This window comes from Malurus melanocephalus, unplaced genomic scaffold, assembly GCF_030028575.1.
Source record: "Malurus melanocephalus ecotype Western Australia unplaced genomic scaffold, MMel_1.1 scaffold_808, whole genome shotgun sequence".
Taxonomy (NCBI): Eukaryota; Metazoa; Chordata; class Aves; order Passeriformes; family Maluridae; genus Malurus; species Malurus melanocephalus.
Genome location: NW_026624040.1, coordinates 89911 through 94924, shown reverse-complemented (window position 1 = coordinate 94924; position 5014 = coordinate 89911). Strand labels below are relative to the sequence as shown.

At 44.6% G+C, this 5014-nt stretch overlaps 2 long non-coding RNA genes across 2 annotated transcripts; both read right to left on the bottom strand.

Annotated features, from left to right (window-relative positions):
- Positions 1–6: 6 nt before the first annotated feature.
- LOC130585001 (uncharacterized) lies at positions 7–582 on the bottom strand. Its single transcript, XR_008966546.1, has 3 exons — positions 437–582; positions 197–325; positions 7–97 (listed from the first exon to the last, which is right to left on the bottom strand). It is a non-coding gene; the product is annotated as an uncharacterized LOC130585001 (long non-coding RNA).
- A 962-nt stretch (positions 583–1544) lies between these two features.
- LOC130585000 (uncharacterized) lies at positions 1545–4668 on the bottom strand. The gene is made up of 3 exons (XR_008966544.1): positions 4551–4668; positions 2312–2394; positions 1545–1722 (listed from the first exon to the last, which is right to left on the bottom strand). It is a non-coding gene; the product is annotated as an uncharacterized LOC130585000 (long non-coding RNA).
- Between the last annotated feature and the right edge of the window lie 346 nt (positions 4669–5014).

Here is a 5014-nt window from a genome sequence, read left to right as displayed (position 1 = left end):
CTGTATTTTGGAGGACACATGGATCCTTTGCTGATCCCAGGATAGAATTTTGGGGATAGAACAAATCTGGATGCTGAGGTAGCACACTTCCTGTTCACTGCAGAGAAATATGGGAAAAAAAAAATGAAAACTGTGAATTTTAGGGCTGGGAGGAACCAGGAAGTGCCGTGGATGTTTTCACCCCTCCAGGACTGACCTGGTTTCCTGAAGAAAGAGGAAGATTGAGAGGAGGAGATGGTGTTTTGCAGTGCCTTTTTYAGGAAGTTGAGCTTCATCTCCAGACTGAGAGCCTTCCTAGAGGGGTGGATTCCATTTCCTTGGGGCCCTGAGAAAACAAAATTCACAGGGTGAGCTTCATCAGGTGGCCTTTGCTAGAAATGGGATAAAAAGGGAAAATAAGTGGGGTTTGATTCGGTGTGGAGTCATTTCAACTCACTTTTGGGAGGAACTCCCATTTCCACATCTTTTGCTCCAARTYTGACAGCTGAGATTTTCTCTGGGGGATAAAAAAGGAGAATTGATGGAGTATTCTGCAATCCTCACACTGATAGTGCCGGTCCTTGCTCCAGCACTGCCTTTTTCCCTTTTAAAACTTCATGATGACTTCTGCCCTTCATTACCCAAACATTTAAAGGTGATTCATCCTAAATATTGAACTCATCGTAAATCATACATTGTAAATAATGAAGGATAAATAATAAATGATAAATCATAATTCCTAAATCATAAAGGATAAATAATACACAATAAATCACATATTTATGTGACAATTCATAAATCATAAATCTAAATCTAAATAATCATAAATCGAAATAATAAATCATAAATCATAGATCATAAATCTAAATAATAGATCATAAATCACAAGTCATAAATAATCACAAATTCTGTATCATAGATAATAAAATCCTAAATCGTAAATTCTAAACCATAAATCACAACTAGCACATGATAGATTACAACTTGTAAATAAACAATAGTAGATAATAATTAGTAAATAGTAAATAACAAATATTGAATAATAAATCAATAGACAATAAATAATCAATAATAATTAATAAATATTAAATGATAATTAATAAATAATAAATAATAAATAATAAATAACAAATAACAAATAATAAATAATAAATAATAAATAGTAAATAATAAATAATAAATAATAAATAATAATAAATAATAAATAATATGTAATATATATTAAAACACTAAAATAATAGAAAATAAATAGTAAATAGTAAATAGTAATTAGTAAATAACAAATACTTAATAAATAATTAATAAGTAAATAGTAAATAGTAAATAGTAATTAGTAAATAACAAATAATTAATACATAATTAATAAGTAATTAATAATTAAAGGATAAATAATAAATAATGAATAATTAACGAATAAATATAAATAAATAATGAGTAATAAGTAATAAATAATGAGTAATAAATAATAAATAATAGATAATTAATAAATAATAGATAATAAATAATAGATAATAAATAATAAATAATCCCGAGCTCAGATGGCAGCACCTCGGCATTCGGGTGCGTTTCCACTCCAAACTCCGCTGGTTTTGTCCCTGCTCGTGCAGCGGATGCTCCCGTTCCCGAGCAGTTGGAAATTGGGGTCACAGCTGTAGTTAACCGTGGAGTTATAGGCRAAAATTTCAACTCCTTCCCCATCGTGTCTCCCGTGGCTGATTTGAGGAGGTGGGGAGCAGGTAATTACTGCAGGAAAGGAGGACAAAGTGTTTATTAAAAGCTTCAGTTTTAATAAAAATACCAAATATTTCGGTCTTTGGATAGTGAAGGTGGGTAACCAACCCTGGATGGGTAATTAAACTGCTGCCTGTCCCAGTTYTCTCACTTTTGTTCCTGAAATGTTTCTTTTCTCACATTTTTCACCCTCTCAAACACGGTCACAACAGTTTGCCACGTCCTGGCTCAGGATTCCTGGAAATCTCACCCTTCCCACCTTCACTCGTGAGAAAAATGTTGATTTTTGTGAAAATAAAACTGCAGAATCGTCATTTCCCAGATCAGCCACAGAATATTATACTTCATAAATCTAAATCATAAAGCATAATTCACAAATCATAAATAATCACWAATTMTGTATCATAGATAATAAAATCCTAAATCKTAAATTGTAAACCATAAATCATAACTAGCACATGATGGATTCTCACTTGTAAATAATCAATAGTAGATAATAATWAGTAARTAATTAAACAAAAACAATAKCCAAAGAGGAGTTTGGAGTGGACACTGGAGCGGAATAAAAACCTTTAATCCCACAATAAAAGATGAATCTCACATTCACAAGTTGGAAGTTTGCTCCACTCAACATCGTTTCCCTTCAGCTGGCACCAGATKAAATTATTCCCGATTAATCTGTACCTAAAATACACGAGAGAAAAAAGCTCTGTGAGCACCCAAAAAYGGAGAATATTTCCCACCCAGCCCCAGCTGGATCAGGATATAAAGCAAACAGCGATGCTGACGGTTCTGTTTGATGGGAGAGCTCCTTCCTGGCTCTGTCCTGAGCTATTTTAAGCAGATATTTTTCTGCTCTGACTCGCTGTTTTTTCCACGGCGGGGAAGGGAAAATTGGGAGCTGGCAGACCGCTCTGGGAGTGCCAGACAGAGCCAGGCTGAGGTGCGGATTCCCAGAGGGATTTGCTGGATCGGGGGCTCCATCCCTGCCCCCCTTCCCGGTTGATTCATTCGCTGCCACCGGAGCCTTTCCCGGCCGCTGTCACCCCGGAGGTGACAAGGGACACGCTCCCTGCTGAGCACTCAGGGCATCTGCACCGGCTGGGGACACTGAACTGGTCCCAGTGCCCCCAGTGCCACCCCCTGCCCACTGAACTGGTCCCAGTGCCCCCCAGTGCCACCTCCTGCCCCTGAAGTGGTCCCAGTTGTCCCCAGTGCCACCTCCCGCCCACTGAACTGGGTCCCAGTGCCACCCAGTGTCTCCCAGTGCCACCCCCTGCCCACTCAATTGGGTCCCAGTTGTCCCCAGTGTCCCCAGTGCCACCCCCTGCCCACTGAACTGGTCCCAGTGCCCCCCCCAGTGCCACCTCCTGTGCCTGAACTGGGTCCCAGTTGTCCCCAGTTGTCCCCAGTGTCACCTCCTGCCCCTGAACTGGTCCCAGTTGTCCCCAGTGCCATCCCCTGCCCACTCAACTGGTCCCAGTGCCCCCAGTGTCACCTCCTGCCCATTGAACTGGGTCCCAGTTGTCCCCAGTGCCACCTCCAGCCCCTGAACTGGTCCCAGTTGTCCCCAGGGCCACCCAGTGCCACCTCCTGCCCACTGAACTGGTCCCTGTGCCCCCCAGAGCCACCTCCTGTGCCTGAACTGGGTCCCAGTGCCACCCAGTACCCCCAGTGCCACCCCCTGCCCACTGAACTGGGTCCCAGTGTCCCCCAGTGTCCCCCAGTGCCACCTCCTGCCCACTGAACTGGGTCCCAGTGCCCCCAGTGCCACCTCCTGCCCAGCACCTCCTGGGGGTGTCAGGTGGAGCAGTTTTGCCAAAGTTTTGCCAGAAAATCAAAACTGGCACCTTGCTGGGGCACCTGCTCAGCTCATCCCTGAAAATGTGCTTTCCTCAGAGTCATTGTGGGCTCCCCATCCCTGGAAATGTCCAGGGCTGGGTTGGAAAGGGTTTGGAGCACCTTGGGACAGTGGGAGGTGTGACACTGGATGAGCTTTAATGTCCCTTCCAACCCATTCTGGGATTCTGGGATTCAAATAAATCCTCTGCACAAACCAGGGGCACTGAGGAGCAGCAGGGTTCAATCCACATTTAAATAAAGTGCTTTTTGCCCCAGCTTGCTGGAATCTCACAGATTTATTCTGACAGCTGACAGGATTACCCTTTCCTGTGCAAAAAACCTCAGCGTTTGGACACGATGGAAATGATCTGATCTAATTTATATGAACAGTGTTATCCCCCCGCCCTGATGAGGATTTCCAAAGTTTAGCTCAACCCCAGCAGGGTGGGACACGCTGYCATTTGCTCCAATTACACCCCAAGGGAGAGAAAAACCCCCGCTGTTCTATTTGGAATTGGGAGGAACGAGCCAGACGATGCCAGCTGCTCCTGCTGGGAGGGAACAACACATCCTGGAGTGGCAAGAGCTGAAAATTCCCTGTCAGTCCTGTGCATTTGGGCGCTGATTGAAAGCAGGCAGCAGCCGTGAGTCAGCTCCYGATGGTGGAAACTGTGCTTCACTGCATTTTTCCAGCTGAGAACAGGAATTTTTAAACTCCACCAGGTTTTAAAAATTCCAATGTAACCCTTTTTATTCAATATATCTCAGCTGTCTTAAGCTGAAATAATTTAAATAACTTGAAGTTTAGAGCTACAAACTGGCAGTGCAGCCTTTAGGATGGGCACTCAAAGCTCCTCTGGGTGACACCTGAAGGGAAGGGTGGGGTGACACCTGAAGGGAAGGGTGGGGTGACACCCAGCCTGGTCCCCTCCTGGGGCTGTCCCCGAGCCTGGTCCCCTCCTGGGGCTGTCCCCCCGTGGGCAATGCCCCAAACCCACCCGTCCTGGCAGGACACGTCCACTCGTGCTCCCAGCTGCAGGTCCAGCACGGGTCCCGTCCTCCCCCCGGGCAGCGCTGCCGGGGCGCTGCAGGAGCGCCCTGGGGACACAAAAAGGGGTGACACTCAGCTTTAGGTGGCTGTGCCCAAAGTGACCGAAGCGTTTTACCCCATGGGCATCACAGCAGGGCTGGATCACAGCTGTAGGGGAAAGTGGGGATCCCAAAAGGCTCCACACTCAGAGRTGTTTCCATCTCAGTGGATTGGGAATAAGGTGCTTGACTGGGAAAAAACTCCTGTGACACCGTCAGTCTTAACATTCTCACCAAGAGAATGCTTTGCCTTCGTTCTGAAGTTCAATGTTAGAACAGCAAATTGGGATTTGTCCCATGTGCCACCGGGATTTGTGCCATGTCCCAGGGCAAACTTTAGGATCATAAATCCATTAGGGTAGGAAAATATCAT